Raw genomic sequence first — 17,961 nt, 5'->3', positions numbered from 1 at the left:
CCTATACTATCTCTTACCCAAGGCACTGTCTATCTAAAGCCATAGTGGGTCCGTTCTATCTGAGGATAACAGGCCTCTAGAACTTTGGCCGAACCTGGTTCTCGTTCCTCCCTTTTATTCTTGTGGGTTTATTTGTTCAGATCTTATTTCGTCATAAAACTAGTATCTCTCCCGATGCCGCGTCTCTCTTTCTCTCTCTATTCCGATATATTCAGATCTTTTGGTCACTTTGGCCCAAATCAGAGGGGGAGGAAGTCCTCCACTGATCCCACTTCAATCAGTCGTATACTCCCCTGGGGGCCTTTTACATTCATCCCCATAACTGCCAATTCCCTGCTCCCATCGTCGCTTCTTACTCCTTTTCAGGGGCGCTTCAGCTCATATCAAATATTTTCTGGCCTTTCCCCCCTCCAAGGTCTCCTGTCTGGATTTTTCACCTGCGCTCCGGGTGTTGTAGGATCCGGTCTGCTGTTTAAGGGGTCTGCAACCGCGGTCGATCACCGGGGCCCCTTCCCGGTGCCAGACAGTCTTCTATCTATGCAGTGGAGGGGGGGGGCCTTCACCGCCCCGGGGGCTTCTCGCTTATTCCACCTTCCCGGGTTCCTCTTCGATTGTAGGGCTCCTCCCTATTACCAATGCCGATATCTGCATCTTGCCCAGGCCTGCCTTGGCGAACTCACCTTCAGGCCGTTTGTGAGGCACTCAGGGCCTTAGTGCCCCTTGTCAGACCCTTTCCCATTTTGAGGTATCTCAGGGGGCTTGGCTCTCCCGTCAGTTTTGCTTCTGCTCCCCCACGACGTCCGTGCCGGTGTCCGCTCCCCGCGTAGCGCTGCTTTCGGATCTCACCTTCAGGCCGCCTCCGATCGTTCGTCGGTCTTCGTGCAGTTTTCAAATCTCTTTCTGGGTGGTGGTGTCTCCGAGGGGGAACCTCAGGATCTTATCACCCCTTCTCACTGCTTTCTTCGCTCTGCTATTGCTTCTCTCTACGCACCGCTTTTATTCAGGTCCTGTCCGGCCTAGTCCACATTTCCTTCGATTCTTTTCGAGGGCCGTTTTCCGTTTCGTGGCCGTTCTCTCAGGATCTGTGGTGACTGGGGAGTATAGGGATTTTTCTTTTCTCAGTTGGCGGTCTCCGGAGGGCGATTACTGCATGTAGGATCTCTTTTTCTGGAGGCCGTCCCGGAGCTCCGCAAGACGAGTCCGACTACGGCGCCATCTTGGCTCCTCCTGTAAAAAAAAAAGTGGCATTTTCAAATACACAAATTTAAAGTCAGCTTTACTAAAAGATGTATTTTTAAATTGTGCCTTCAGAGACCCCAAACTCCACTTGTCTATCTGCTCCCAAAGGGAATCTTCGCTTTAATCATATTTAAAGGCAGTTCCCAGGTTAACCTATCAGAGGGATAGGCTTTGCAACAGTGAAAAACAAATTTGGCAGTATTTCACTGTTAGGACATATCAAACACATTAGTAAATGTCCTACCTTAAACATACACTACACCCTGCCCATGGGGCTACCTAGGGCCTACCTTAGGGGTGTCTCACATGCAAGAAAAGGGAAGGTTTAGGCCTGGCAAGTGGGTACACTTGCCAAGTCGAATTGGTAGTTTAAAACTGTACACACAGACACTGCATTGGCAGGCCTGAGCCATGTTTACAGGGCTACTAATGTGGGTGGCACAACCAGTGCTGCAGGCCCACTGGTAGCATTTGATTTACAGGCCCTGGGCACCTCTAGTGCACTGTACTAGGTACTTACCAGTAAATCAAATATGCCAATCATGGATAAACCAATCAACTATACAATTTACAGAGAGAGCATATGCACTTTAGCACTAATTAGCAGTGGTGAAGTGCTCAGAGTTCTAAAGCCGACAAAAACAGGTCAGAAAAAATAGGAGGCAAAAAGATTGGGGATGACCCTGCATAAGGGAAAAAGTCCAACAAATACAATTTCTCTTGAACCTTCCTTTGGAGTCTTCTGCCAAGTCTTTCAGTAATTTGGGTATTTTTTAGAGTTGGCTGATTATTTTCTGCAGCACGTTTAATGCCCTTGAGTTGCCCTTAGTCTTTTGTTCCACTACCTCCACTGTTATAGTTATTCTCTTTAAGCAATCTCCAAGAAGACTTACTGCAATTGACATTGTGTTAATTTTCTGCTTCAGGAACAATCTGGGGTTCTTTACTAAAGACAATACCCCTACTAGTGTAGTTTCTTGTGGAAGGGAAGCGTCCAGCGGTGCCTCTCATAGTTTGTTAATTTTACCATAGCCATTCAGCAGGCACAAGAGAACACTACCACAAGAGAGTTTGGAGGGAGAAGGTGCCATCAGGGAGTGTGTGGCAGTTTGAAGAGTTACCTCATTCCAATCAAAGAGAGAAAGGGCCAAGGCTGTGGAGACCACTGATGGAGTGGTTGAGCTGGACACTACATACCAGGAAGTTGACAATTAAGTCTGCTCTGCCCGTGCAGTGCTGTCCCAGGAATAGGCCCCTCCACCAATAGGCCTTAAGCAACCCTTTCCACAATTCAAGAAGCCCTTACAATACTGGGGCCTCCAGTTGGACTCCCTGTTAAGCTTCCTCCTCTTACAAGTGCTCACCCTCAAGATCACAGGCTGAGGGTAACATTTGCATTTAAAAAAACCTGAACGCTTATGAGTGACCCCAAATTTGCTCCTTACTATGGCATCATGGCTGCTTTTCAAAAGATCTTGAGGCCAGTATAGTATATTCTGCCCCCCACTGTCCCTCTTGACTGCAATAATTTTGACTCCTACTCCTGATACTCCTGCAACCATTTTGACTCCTACTCCTGATACTTATCCCTCCCCAACTGTTGTCTTTGTGTCTCCCAGTGAGTATTCCTTCACTGCACCTTAACCAATAACATTGTGTGTTTAAACTCAGGAACTGTCTAATCCTTCCCTTCAAACCCCAATACCTGTACTAATAAAAGAGATACAAGGGGTCCCTTCGTCAGAACAAGAGGGAGATCAGGAAGTCATGCTCCCTCCTCAAAACCACAGTTCAAACAGCGTTTAGATTGGGGGACTGGCTTTAGTTGTATGTTGAACTTTTGAAATGTTCTTTGGTTCTAACTTTACTTTCAAATATTTGAGCAATGTTTAGGATTATTTTGATGGACAATTTTCTTGTTTCTTTACCATTTTCCCCATTAGACTGTGTAAAGATACATGTCCTTTATGTTCCAAATGCGTTTTTTCTTTGTTCAACCCCTCCAAGTTGACTGTTTCTCCCTGGACTAAGGTACTAGTTTGGTTATTTCAGAACTATATATGAGGACATCTCATATATATATATGAGAAGGAGAGAATATCTATATGTGTGTGTATATATATACACATATATATATATTTTAATTTTTATTCACATACATCAACAACACACGAGATGACACAAGATGACACACAAATAGACGGTAGGGGCAATTTGTTTTATTCACAGGGGTAGGATAAGTGAATAAAAACATTGGGAGCGTTGTGTGAATGAATATAGGTCAGTAACTGGTCATTGTGTTGTTTCTATTAAGTGCAAAATAAGTAAAATTAGTTTTCACATATTTACATGATCGTTTGTCAAAATAATGCAAAATTAGGCAGAATTAAATAAAATACAAATATATTAGTTTTTGCTGTAGTTTACAATAAGTAATCCCATTAATCTAATTGTAATGGGGACATAAATTGTAAAGTTTCAAATACTATGCTTTATTCCTTTAGTAACTTAGATAGGTAAAAAGCGCTAAATATCCCTTCTATCAGGTTTCCTTCTAGAATTAGGACAGATAAAATAGGTATTTTGTTTTTGAAAGGTCTAAGGGCTTGCGGATGTATTATTCTTAATGGATGTTTTAATATGCATTCACCTGCAGCCCCACCCATAAGTCATTCAAGAATAACTCCATTATAGATTACATCTGTGCATCGTACAACTTAGCTCAAAAAGTCGAGGACATGGCTGTATTAGACACTCCATGCAGTGACCATAAAATCTTAAGGCTCTCTTGAAGCTTGAAGTTAGGGGCTACAGACTTGTGGTCTATAAAAGGCGTAAACATAAGTATTAATGGAAAAAACAGGAGAATGTCCTGGATTATTAAGCCTCTATTGGAGAACATCATGGGAAATTTGGAAGTGTGGGGGAAAGATGTTTTAACACAATTTTCCAACTTATTAAAGCATATTACTTCACATAAGCAGCCCGAGCATATTATGATAAGAGTGGGAAAAGTTCAGCTTTCCATTCTGAACCTGAATAGAGTAATAAATAAGCTAGTATGGCGACAATTGGAATACAAGTCTAAGGAACTGAATAGGGAAATAACAAAACTAAAGAGAAGAAGATCCCAGTTGAAACTGACGATTCGGAAAAAAGAAGAGGACCATAATTGGGTGGTACTGAGGAAAGCGGCTGTAAAGAGAAACCCCAGATCATTCTGGGCTATTATTTCAAAGGGGTGCGGAAACTGTAAATCCTTAGCTGCCGCCCCAATAGCAGAGGAAGAATGGAAATTGTATATACAAGAGCTTTTCGCTGAAAATCAGGACGTTGATCCGGGGAGAAAGGAGACAGTAATAAACACAGGCAGAGAAATGGGTAACACAGGGGCGCCAACAGTGGCAGAAATAGAAGGGATCATAACATCAATGTGATCTTCAGGTGCTAATGGCCCGATGAGATTCCAATGATTCTAATTAAAAGAGAGCCTTTGCATTGGGCAAAACTACTACAACCAGTTTTTGGCTCCTGTTATGCCCAGGGTAAAATCCCAGAATCATGGAAGGGTAGTATAATTCTTCCTCTATATAAAAAGGGAGATAGATCAATACCATCAAATTACAGACAAATCGCCCTATTAGATGCAACAGGAAAGATATTTGCGAAAAGCATCCTACTGCAACTGAATGATTGGGTGAAGGAAAATGGTATCTTACCAGTGGAACAGGCAGGCTTTAGAAAGGCCTATAATACCTTAGACAATGTCTTGATTCTGCAAACTCTACTTGATATGTATGTTCAGGCTAGGGGAGGTATCTTGTATGCAGCATTTATCGACTATTCCACAGCTTTTGACAGAGTGGATAGGGGTAAACTTCAAGATCTAGTGGTTCCACCTGGTCTCCTACAATTGGTAATTTCCCTACACTCATCAACCTGGTGTCAGATCTTAATGTGTGGGGAACAGGGACTGTCTTCAAAGGTATTAACAAAAAATGGCCTGAAACAAGGTTGCCTAGTGGCCCCACTGCTTTTCTCTCTTTATATTCATGACCTACCCATAAGTCTCAGGAATTCCTCTGGCGATGCCCCTGCGGTGGGGGGCCAGCCAATTGTGTTCTTAATGTACGCGGATTATATAGTAGTGTATGACCTTACCACAAAAGGCCTAAATCATCGATTGGTCGCCCTAAAAATCTACTCAGACAGGCACTACCTGAAAATTAATATAGCAAAGTCCCAGGTGATTTGCTTCTCTGGGAAGATAATTAGAAGACATTTTTGTATCCTTGGGCTACGGGTCAACACAAGCTGGAACAGCAAGTTTCTTACCAGTGGTTTCTTACCAGTTTCTGGGTAAGATCTTTTCGGCTTCAACAAATGATCATGATCACATTCGTCATAACACGAATAAGGCTCTTTCACTTGTCCAAGGCCTGTCTACCTTCTAGAAAGCCAAATGGTAAACATCATTTCTTACACTTACAATCAGCCTATCTGGTATATATCCCAGCCACCCTTTATACGCGAATGAGTGTATTGATATAACCAAATGTGATTTTCTGGATAAGACAGAAGGACACATTCTGAGATGCATGGTTTCTTGTAATCACGCAGTCTCAGGGGCTGCATTACGTCTTGAATTTGGCATAATGAATATCTTTGTGCAAGGCCTTGTGGCAGTGATAAGAAGGGCGCACAACCTCATGCAAAGTGAGGAAAGTAAATTGAGAAACCTGGCCTGCAGTGAGATCTTTAACAATCTGAGGGAAAAATCAGTTTTTTTTAGAAATTACATCAAAGCTATTCGACTCTTAGAGCTAGGCTTGGACCTTTGTCCTTCAATTCCCTATGCATCGCTAAAAAAAACAATGAAGGAAGTGTCATGGGCCAAAGACTTTTTGTTGGACATGGATGTGTGTCACCAAAGAAGAGGTCTAGGGAAGCTAACTGACTCTGTAACTATGAAAATGGTGCAACCCTATTTGAATTTAAATTTAAATAATGCGGTGAGTCCATTGTGTATCCTGCTTAGATTTAATAGGTTTCCACTGAGAGATCTTACCTCTAGCATTTGTGATCTGTCTCAATTTGGATTCTGGAATTTAAATCATGGGGTGAGGCGATTGTGTATCCTGCTTAGATTTAATAGATTGCCACTGAGAGATCTTACCTCTAGGTGGGTCGTCTAGCATTTGTGATCTGTGTCAAGGCGGGGTACAATCTCTTTCACATGTTCTGTTTGTCTGTCCGGCTCTAGCTGTTCCAAGGAAAGTTTGGTTGAAACCCCTCTTTTTGCAGCTTAATACTAGATCTCACAGAGAGGCCTTAGATTCATTGTACACCCCCAACAATGAAAGATTTTGTTATAGGATTTTGAAGTTTTTCCAATGTTTTTTGCAGATATTTTGAATTTTTGAGTAAAAAAAAAATGCACTGTTTTATCAAGTATTTATAGGCTCTGCCCCTTTTAAGAAATGTGTATCATCTTATGTTGAACTTTTATGATTTTGAATCATCACTCATGTGGATCTCTTTGGAGTTCCGAAACATGATAATAAATAAAAAGAAAAGAAAGTGCTGTAGTTTAGCATGAAATGCATCCTCACATCAAATTTTGAAGCACAGATGCATTTAAAGAAAGTACTGCAAACAACAGCCACTCGAGTTCAATTGTTCCCATATGTTTCAGGTAAATATTCACTGTGCATGGTACGTTCATGATACATTTTTACCATGAATGATGTGTAATGGCACAACATGGTGTAACAGCACAGTTTCAAGAATTTTGCTAACAAGTGTGAAGTGAAATTCCTAAAATCACTCCACATAATCGAATATGATGATACATTTTTTAAATCTTACATGTATCTGAGGGGTAATGTCGTAAGTGACAGAAGTTGTGGAAATCCTAATAGTATTAATATTAAGATGTGGTGTACTTTTGTCACACAGAGAAATGAGTAGACTGAGAGCCATTTGCTAGAAATCAGAAAGGGGAATACATTGAAAATGGAGATAGGTAGTAACATTTCCTTTAGATTCACAAAATAACCTGACTGGTAAAATATGTCTGCATTGCTACTTACAGGATAGTCCCTGATGTTGTCTGTTGGATGGGGTCTGGTACATCACAGGTTGTTCTATCAGTAAAGCTGCTGAGCGAGCCATCTACAAAGTATTGAAGATATTCCAACACAAATACTATGAAATTATGGTAGCATATTAATTTTATGCAGTAAATAAATAGCCAAAGATTCATCTGCTTAGTGTCTGCTACAGGATAAAAGATGTCAAAGTTGACAATGACATGACTGAAGAGACGCTTAGGTATTGTGACAAAGTATGTTTTGGGCACAATGCTGGATTTATGGGGTGACATGGGTGACATGGGAATTGAGTTGCCGACTGTAGACAGAAAACACATAAAAAGTGATGGGAGGAATGCATGCAAAAAGTAACTACTGGCTATTGCTTCGGGTATCATTCCAACCCATTGTTTCTTTCTCCACAATGCCACCTCAGATTAGTCACAGCCATATGCAAACCAGCCTTGGTCTTGCCCCAGTGGGAACAGTCCAGCCCAAATGAGAAGCTAGGCCCTGTTTGAAAAGGAACAAAAGTGTATGGGCGCAATTTGGTCCAAGTGGCAAAGTGAACACAGGACACACCCTAGGCCACTTACGGCATTACATCAAACATAAAAAATACAATAGGCACACGCTTTAGAAATATACATATGTTTAACAATGAAATAGGACATTTATGAGTTACATTTTCTGATGTAAAGTCACAGACATTACATCTACAAGAACATACATTTTGATTTCCAATCGGGATGTGCTCAACAAAGGATCCATATTGTGTTCTAGAATTATATTTCCAATATCCCCCACACCGATTCAGAGGGAAATATGCTGACTCAAGTCACAATTGACTTACTAGGCTGCACCATTTATCTGGAGTCTATAGCCAGCTCGATGCTAGATAAGTCTTTAGAGCGGCAGTGGTGACGGATGGAAGCTAGTCTGATAACATAAAACCTTCAAAGTTAAAGATAACATGATATGGATGAGAAATTAAGCCTATTCTATTATTTTATACTATACCATGTAAATATGATTTGAGTGCATTGTCATAGCATATACAAAAAAGATACACTAAAAATGTTGAAGTATAACATAAAATATGCAATTCTGTGTATTTGCAATATATTGTTAGTTTTATGTAGTAGATGTACGGCTGCTTTGGATGTGATGAGGAGTCTGGTTGTCAATCTGTCACAAGAAGGGCCAATCTTGTGCTAGCAGTGCTCTAGACACGAGGATTGTATAAATGAAATTTAGAAGGCACGAAGATTAGTATAATCATTCTAGGGTTGGTGTTGTAGATGTTGGGCTCCTGTAGATGTTAACCTTGAAATAAGTTTACATGTAGACTAACCCGGTTGGTGCCACCGTGAAACACACGTTTGGGCAGCGATTATTAGGTTCATTAATAACATTTCCATCTGCTGCTCCTGCAAGATTAAACAGTCCTGCAATTATTGTTGGATCTCTAAAATTTGCAAGAAAACTATCCATCGATGTGTGATCAAATAGGAAAGGCCACATCCATATATGGAAAAGTGCTTGCATTTCAGGATATTGAACTGAAAATATCATGCAATCCTGCTATTCGCTGTGTGAGACCAGCTAAATCTACTCCCAGTGAAAATCATCATTTTCTGGGTCTTTGCTACTTTGGTTTATGGGGACTATGCCCACACTATCTGGTGGCAACTCCAGGTAAAGTGTGGCAAATCTTCAAACCCTGAACTATGTTAGACTTTAAAATAAGTATGAAACAATTTCTGAACTCATTGACCAGCTACTGGCATGAGATAATGCCCTGAGCTTTGAACTATGAACTGTCATGCAGATGGTACTAAAGTCATGAAGTAATGCTGAAAATGTATTTTATGCACATTACTGGGATTAATCCACAATTGAGATGTGAATTTGTAGTTTTCCCAATCTAGACCAAGGGAAGTGTGTAGAAATTAGTTGTGTCCAATACTAACTTATTATTTTTTTGCCCTCAGGTTGAATTCTAGTCTCTACCAACCTATCACATATACACGAAAGGGTAGTAGGGAGACAAGCTTGAAATCCACAATTCCGCACAAATTAGTTCAACTGTTCACATGCGCTATCAATATTGCTTAAAGAACATTCATAGTAAAACACAAAATATTACAGATCTGATTATATTTCTTTAAATGACATTATAGGACATATTGTTCATAGACACCTCATACAATATATAAAAAGCCAGTTATTGATTTCCATTGATAATGTTAAGAGTAGATGCTTTGTCTGTAACGTGGTAAATGAGTCCTACAAAAAGTAGATGATATCACATGTTTCGCAGTTTATAGTGCCACTTCTTCAGGGCTTTTTATCACAAGTTGCTCCATCCGTTAATTGTCATGCTTTTTCCCGATATCTTGAAATAATTCTCTAACATGATATCAGTTTCCACAACAAAACTACCATCACATCTAGCAAGAAAACATTTAAGACTCCTTCTGAATTCGCACTGTATAGTCAGTATAGATACTGTTTCTCCTGAACCCGTCCAAGGGCCTACTTCAATTTAAAACAAGGGCCTAGATTTAATAGGCTCTAGCACCATATTAGCATAATTTCTATGATGCTAATATATCCTTATGGTTCACAAGTCGCCAGGCCAGATTTACGAAGTGTCGGAATGCATGCATTTCACCTCTTTGTAACCCCTTGCGCCACATTATGCCTGAGCCAGTCATAATGTATGCAAGGGGGCATACCCCCGTAAGGGGGCCAAAAGAAGGTGCAAAGAAATCTAAAAGATTTCTTAGCCCCATTTCTGGCGCCATTTTTAACGCCTGCTTAAAAGGAGTCACACCATTACTTGTAATGGGCCTCAATGTGATTAGAGTCAACATTTTTTATGCTAATCCTGCAAAGCACCAAACTAGCGTCAACAATTTTGACGCTCCTTCCCTAAATACCACCATGGTGCACAGTACATTAAATATGGCACACACATGGTGGCATTTGGGGAGCGCTAAGGGACACAAGAAAAGCGGCGCTGCAGTGTATGCAGCGCCACTTTTCTTAAATCATGACCAAAGTATCTATTCCATCCACGGGACATCCCCTGGTGAGGTAACATGTTAATGGCTCCCGCCTCATCTTAATCTAGTCCATCACATGCATTATGTGCATGCATTTCTGGTATATCTATGTGTTAGCTATTTTAGCTTAGACTGGGTAATAAGAGTTATGTTAGTGCCTAAACGTTATTGAGACAGTGCAGATCTGTGCAGACCGAGGGCTTGGGAGAGAGAGAGAGAGAGAAAGGGCATAAGAGGACAACTAGGAATAACGCCAGTCGAACCAAACTTTATTTTTCTCGTCCACGTCTCCTTTCCCGTAGATGTTCTTCCGTAGCCTTGTGTTATTTAGCACAGATGAAGGCAGAAAAATATAGATGTGTAATATCTCCATCACTCCTGCAGACCTGGAATGCCACCTACATTCACAGGTCATTGATTCAAACCTTAATACCTAATCAGGCATCTACCTCTGTGATCGTGTCTACACATAGATTTGCATAAATAAATAGGGACAACGTTTTAAAGACCATCCTTAGATTTCAACCTTCTTGGTTTTCGAAGGTTGATAATAACGATACATCTTTTGTTTTGGGTGATCTGTTTCAGAAGGGCTTTTTATCACAATAACATTAATTTCGAAATAGGTCCACCAAGCCGAAATCACAGCAATAGTAATGCAAATTGATTGAGAAAAACAATACATATTGAAAACGATTATATATAATATGGACAATTGACGTCATCACAATTCTCTACTGTTTCGCCATACAATGAGTAGCTTTATCCTGCCAAAGTGCACATGCAGTTGTGATTCCATGCATTTATAATACATCTTTGAACACAAAAGCATTGGTAATCAATAATAAACCTGAGATAATACATTGTAGCAGTTATTTTAGTTTCTCATGCAGACCTCAAACATCTGTTGAAAGAAAATGTGAACAGTTCCAAATACATTGTTTACAGATATGTTTCTTTTACATAACTCACTCTGAATGGTTTAAAAATTGGAAGGAGCAGTTTACGCCTTAAATCTTTGTAGGATAAGTGGTAATTCTAAATACCTTTTAAATCTCCGCTCTACTTTTACACTAGAGGACTGTAGAGTCAAAGGATCCCGTTTTGTCCCAATTAACGTATTTGTATGAATCCAATTCAAGTAAGCACAATTAACACGTGATATTTTCAAAATTGTCCCCAGCATGACTAGGACCTAAAATATCTTGCACTTATTTGAACCATGAATAACGTTCAGGTGCCAGGGAGATGCAACACAGTGTAAAGATACTTTGTAGTTTAGGAAGGTTTCCAGTGTCCATGATGAGAAGTCAGTGTGTGCTTGACTGTGCACACACACAACTGCTTCATTTATCTGGCATCGGCTATTGTATGTTACCTTGTTGCTGGGGTTTTCAATTAGATGTGGCTATTGGGTAAGTGAACCTCCTTTATACCGGGACTGCATGTGTACTTTCGAAAAAGCGTCACAAAGATATTCAGTCATAATTCGCTCAGTACACAACTAATAGTAAAACTAATTGGTACGAACTGTAACTCAAAAATCATACATCTTTGTTGCGTGTGATACCTCATCTGGCCTCTCTGCCTGCCCCACCAGCGCCTTTAAAAATCTATCCTCCCTGTTGCAAAACAGGTACATTAGGGTACACACACACACTCGAGAGTCATTGAAGTCATTGAAGTCGCGCTTCAGATGCCTTGATCATGTTGGAGGGTGCTGATGCACTCTCCAGAGTAGACTGCAATATCCTAGCAGCTTGTTGCATGTGACACAATTCCACAATGCCACAGGGCATTCACATAGACCTTAACCTTTCGCTACAGCCCCATTCAGGTTTCCGGGTCGATTACATATTCCAGGACAGGGTCTGCAATGGTGTCATACTTTACCTGAATTACTAGCTTAGTTGCTGCATCACAGTGATCAGACAATATTGATTAATTTCATACATATGTATGTATACAGTATTTCTATATTCCAAACCTAGCCAAAAGACAACAAAGTCCTATACAGGGTTAAAGTCAGGCAAGGAGTGATAGGGGAGGAAGCTGGATTAAAGATGGTTAATTATTTTGATTTAGTGTTCATTAAAGAGGTGAGTCTTCAACTCTGCTAAATTGGAGCAGCATTGGGGTTATCCTGATGGAAATGGTGATATTGTTCCAGATCCTAGGATCATGGATGGAAAAGGACTGCTGCGCTGTTTTTTCTTTTTTACTCTTCTTGGTGTTTTTGATGGGATATTCTGCAATTTTTTTATTGAAGAAGAGGTTAATGGTATTGCACTTTGCTTGAGAGTGCAGAATAGGTGGGGCTGGCAGGGGATTGATGCAGTTCTTGATTGTCATAAAAAGTGTTCTGCTTCTACTAGTGGCTTCAATCATAGCATTTGAATAGTACTATACTGTAATGTGATGAACTGCCTGGATATTGTGTGAAGCAGTTTCAGTATCATATGGTCATAGGGAGTTCTATTTTTCATCCATTTTTTTCTGTTTGCAGATGAGAAGTTTGTCAGCAAGTTCTGCAGAGTGCCTTGGTAATGAATGTTTCGGCTTGCACTTGCTTGTAATGATTGGGGCCTGGATGCTCACATAGTTTTCCAGAAAATTGTTGACGTTGTTCAGAAGGGTGTCCTAGATTGATTGATAAAATGTGGACTATGCGATCATCTACACAGACCATCATGAGATATCACAGTTTCACCACCATTATGGTACAACAATACTTCCTCTTGCAAATGTACTATGCAGTTGATCAAACAACACTCATTTATTCATGCACATATCCCATATTGTACCTACATTCAACACTCACCCAAACTTCTCTCAAATCATGCCACCCCATCTTTTTTGGGTGGATAAATGCACCAAGTGCAGGTAGTTCTCAAACAACATGCCTTAGTCTGCACCTTTAACGCATATATTTTTCCAAGTGTATTTTTTAAATGTGTGTTTTGGTTTGAAGCCTCCAATTAGGGTGCATAAGTTCAAGACTTTCCATGGTCTATAAGTGAACCTTTGACTTTGTTATCTCAAGCTGGGTTTCAGGGACCTTACATGAAAATCTGTGTTCTTTTAACAATTATGGGCTCTGAGGGGCCTCTCAGCGCCCAGCCCAGAGAATGTTCATATAGCCATCTGACAGGCCTTTTATATTGTTTGTTCATTGTGAACATGCAGGAAGTGAGTGCTGCATTGCTTGATAGTGCCCATGAGGTTTTTTTTTTAAATAATATTAAGTCAATGGGAAGTCAATATTAATTATAATATTAAGAGACCCAGATATGGGTTTGCAGGCACATTGGAAGTCTGGAAAAAAATTGTTTTTTAATATTATTATTATGTGTGTGACCCCCCGTGACCTTTGAATTGCTGACAGTCCATGAATTTTGGCAACCAATCATTCTCTGCAAATGGGCCTAAGTCCTGGACCTTACTCCCTTTGGCCAGTCACATCACATCCTCCCTGCCAGAAATAAACAAGCATTTTCAACGCAACTGGTCTCGCATTTCCTCGAGTTAGAGCTAGTAGCTTTGTAAACTCCTAACCGGACTTTTCTTGCCACACGCCATTGCGCTGCATTTTTTTTTTCTTTTCATTTGTGTGGCAAGAAAAGTCCAGTTAGGAGGTTACAAAGCTATTAGATCTAACTCGAGCAAATGCGAGACCAGTTGCATTGAAAATGCTTGTTTTAATCTTTTGAACACACTGAAGACACGGACAAGTCTTTCAACGCATTGTGGAGTGAGGTAGCATGACCGGAAATGGGGTTTCCCGTGCTGGAGTATACGCTAAGCCATTTGCAATGCCCAGAGCCTGTAATCTCAGCACTGCTGGCTCAAAAATGTCTCTGGTGGAACCGGCAAAAGTGCAGTTAACTATGTAATAGGGTCGATGTTATGGAAAGCGCTCAACTTCTGCCAAGTGAGATTGCGCTGCAACACAAATGAAAAGAAAAAAAACGCAGCACGATCGTGCTGGGGTTTACATAGCGCGGTCGCGCTGCATTGTATTTTTCATTTGTGTGCCAAGAAAAGTCCGGTTAGGAGCTTACAGAGCTAATAGCTCTAACCCAAGCAAATGCGAGACCAGCTCAGGAATATAAGCGCTTAGTAAGAAAATGGTTAAAGCACAGGGGCAAGGGTGGTAGTGGGAACGTGGTGTGTGGGGGGGTGGGTAGGAGGAGCAGTGTTTACAATTCCTGATGGAAAAACTGTTTGGTTGTGAGGGCACAAAGTAACAAGCATTTGGAATGCAATGGTGTCATGTTTGCTCGAGTTGGAGCTCTCAGCATTGTAAATTACTGACTGGACTTTTATTGCCAGACAGACTGAAAATACCAAGAGAAAGAGAGCGAGAGTGAGCTGGCCCTGGAAAAGCCCCCCTCTGTTTTTATTATGTTTGCAGAGGGAGCTGGTGGGGAGGAGGGACTGAACAAGCACTCAAACTGTTGAGGTGAAACAGGCAAATGCCCCAAAAAGTCCCTTACAGAAGAGATAAACACAACATTGCGTAATTACACAGTACTGTGTGCTGCTCCCAAAGTGAAAAAAGGCAGGACAAAGAGCCAGAACTGACCACTAGCAAGCAAGGATTTTTGAAGGACACTGCAACTAACAAATCAAAACGCTGGAACTCACTCTGTTGTATACTTTAGTATACAGCAGGCTGAACGCGAACGCTCGACCTAAAAAGGAGTTAAAACTCTTTCTTTCTAACAACTGTCTCCCACCTTCTATTCTCTAGCCAACAAGTGTAATCATGTCTGAACTTGAGCTCCACATCTGACCTTGAGCTCTACTCTCAGCATAGAGGTGCCTGCCGGACTTTGTGCATCTTGACGATTATTCATTAGATTGACAGCAACTATTTACAGAGGCAGCCCCTCTGCTATGGCAGAGGAGAGTCACCCCATTGCTAATGAAGTAGCGGAAAAATAAAATGAGAATACTTTATTATCATTGTATTTTTCTACTGTCTAGTGTGGGGCAGAGTAGTGGTGCACTTTAAGTGCGCATGTCAGTTTGGCCAGCCGTCTGAGGCCGGTCAAACTAACATGCACACTTAGAACTCGCCACCCAGCTGTATTTCACAGTCGAGTGGAAAACAAGTGCAGGCTCCCATTCCCCTCCTGAGTGGCATTTCAACCCACCCAGGCCAATCCCAGTGCTGTGTAACAGCATGAGAGAAGCATCTGGATTGGGGTGGGAAGGGGAGCAGAGGAAGCACCAAGGAGGTGGAGCACAGAGATGAGGTGGCGAGAGCGTCAGAGGTGAGGGAGCAGGAAAGTGCTTTTTTATTATTTCCCCCATCCCTGCCTGTTAGCAATCTCTGCTGACTATTTCCTTGCCTGTGTAGACATTTCAGTACACGTCATTGATGTGTTTCATTCAAATAAATATCTGATTTCTGTGGTTCATTTGCTTTTAAGTTCCTTGGAGTTTTTTGTGTTATCTGCTTTTTTTGCTCACAGACTTTACTAGGTAATGCCTATGTTTTAAATTTACAAACCTATTATATGTGGTACATGTGGACCCTCCTGATCCTTGTACATGCCCTATAAAATGTCAAATAAATAAATACAATAAATACAATTCCAGAAATATGTAAGTCCCTGACTGATAAACCTTTTGAAGTCTAATGAACATTTTATGTAATGAAAATCTTTCAAAAATTCCTGATCAGATTTATCCCAAACCATAAACGTCTACTGGCTTGGGTAAAGTTCTAGATTTACGCCAAGATCCATGAATTTCTGTTCAACAGTTTTTGATGTAGTACATTTTTAATCGAGAGTTAAAATGGAAATCTCATATAAACATTTTTTTTAGATTTAAGTAACAATCAATTGGTAATATTTACATGTTTTTACTTAAACATACTAAGTATATCAATTTTTTTTAATGATTCAATGTTCTATACAAAAATATTTCTATAATTATATCATAAAAACATACAGGTCTTTTTAGTGAGGCATTTTTTAGCCTAACAAGTAGTACTTCTGTAGTTCCACCTCATGTGCTCATAAATGTGTTTGTGAATTGTCTATAATATCGAGCACCTTATCAGTAAAATGAGAACAGTGTACAACCCTTTCTATTGGTACTAAAATGTATATCAATATTCCCTCATTTTAAATGTTTAGAGTCAATTCACAAGAGTTATTTTATATACTTATAAATGTCTTTGTGAATTGCCCACGAATTAATCTGGTGTTTCAGAATGTACTCTGATACACAAAAACCTATGGTCAATTAGACACAGATAATAGCATATTACCTCCATGACATTCAACTTCTCTGTCTACAATCTTCCTATTTCATCATACGAAATAATAAGAATAATGTTCCCTCCTTATGCAATGATGACAGAACTTCTCTAGATTGGCAAGAGATTTCAGAGTCAGTTAAGAGCAATCAAGACGTCTTAGTCCTAGAATGAAGATGTACTGTTAAAGCTTTGATCCTCAAACAAATGAGCTTATGTTTTATATAATATATTTAATTTTCTTTTGGGATGCCTGACCTTACTATTTATATATGTGTATGATTCTATATGAGAATAACAGCATGAGCCGCACTTATTTAAGGTCGACAAAGAGTGGCAATTAATCCTCGATGTTTTGGTGCTATGTGGTCAGTGATCCTTGGAATGCTCAGTAGAATTATCTAAAGTTGATAATCACTTCTCCCTCTTTTGCAGAAGTCAGAGTTTACCTTTTATTCATGATATGAAATGAAATGAAATATGTGGATTACAATGCAGGGTGTAGTACTTTAAGGTGCGTGTTTGACAGATAACAGCCATTTAAAGGTTAATCTAAAAACCAGTCTATTTACAGATGCAGGAATCACAGGCCATTTATTGAATGTGAAGTCAGAACTAGAAACTAGGGCTCATATTTATACTTTTTGACGCACAACTGCGCCAACGCAGTTGTGCGTCAAATATTTTACCGCCGGCTAACGCCATTCCAAAGCGCCATGCGGCGCCTTATTTATTGAATGACATTAGCCGGCGCTGCGGACTGGTGTGCGTCAAAAACAATGACTCACACCAGGCAGCGCCGGCGTAGGGGAAAATGGAGGTTGGGCGTCAAAAAATGGGGCAAGTCAGGTCTGAGGCAAAATTCAGGCCTCAACCCGATTTGCGCCATTTTGTTTGACGCCCAACCTCCATTGACATGACTCCTGTCTTAGCAAAGACAGGAGTCATGCCCCCTTGCCCAATGGCCATGCCAAGGGGACTTATGTCCCCTGGGCATGGTCATTGGGCATAGTGGCATGTAGGGGGGCCCAAATCAGGCCCCCCTATGCCACAAAAAAAAACGAAAAAAAATACTTACCCCAACTTACCTCAACTTCCCTGGAATGGGTCCCTCCATCCTTGGGGGTCCTCCTGGGGTGGGCAAGGGTGGCAGGGGGTGTCCCTCGGGGCATGGGAGGGCACCTCTGGGCTCCTTCTGAGCCCACAGGTCCCTTTTCGCCTGCCATGACCCAGGCATTAAAAAACGGCGCCCATCACGCTGGGCGCCGTTTTTTAAGGCCTGCCC

This window comes from Pleurodeles waltl, chromosome 1_2 (genome assembly GCF_031143425.1).
Source record: "Pleurodeles waltl isolate 20211129_DDA chromosome 1_2, aPleWal1.hap1.20221129, whole genome shotgun sequence".
NCBI classification, from domain to species: Eukaryota; Metazoa; Chordata; class Amphibia; order Caudata; family Salamandridae; genus Pleurodeles; species Pleurodeles waltl.
This window is presented reverse-complemented; position numbering follows the sequence as displayed.